This window comes from Penaeus monodon, chromosome 30, assembly GCF_015228065.2.
Source record: "Penaeus monodon isolate SGIC_2016 chromosome 30, NSTDA_Pmon_1, whole genome shotgun sequence".
In the NCBI taxonomy this organism is placed as follows: Eukaryota; Metazoa; Arthropoda; class Malacostraca; order Decapoda; family Penaeidae; genus Penaeus; species Penaeus monodon.
Genome location: NC_051415.1, coordinates 12536563 through 12536851, shown reverse-complemented (window position 1 = coordinate 12536851; position 289 = coordinate 12536563).

The following is a 289-nucleotide window of genomic DNA, read 5'->3' as shown; positions in this document are numbered from 1 at the left end:
CGCAAAATTAAGTTTAATCATGTATTTCAGCGAAGCTAAAACCTTTAGGGAATTCTTAAACGAGGAAATGTCATTTCTTTGGGAATTTAGAGATATGAGTTCTTTACTGTTTTTGACTGCTCCGTGTTAGTATACCGCTGTTATAAGATTTGTAATAAAAAAAAGTCTTCTGTTTTTCCCTTCCTATATGTAATCAGTCAGAATATAATTTTACTGGGTACTCCTTTAATCAGCATGTTGTTGTTTCTTTTGTCTCGAAATTTGCAATTAATTTACATATCCTTTCTCC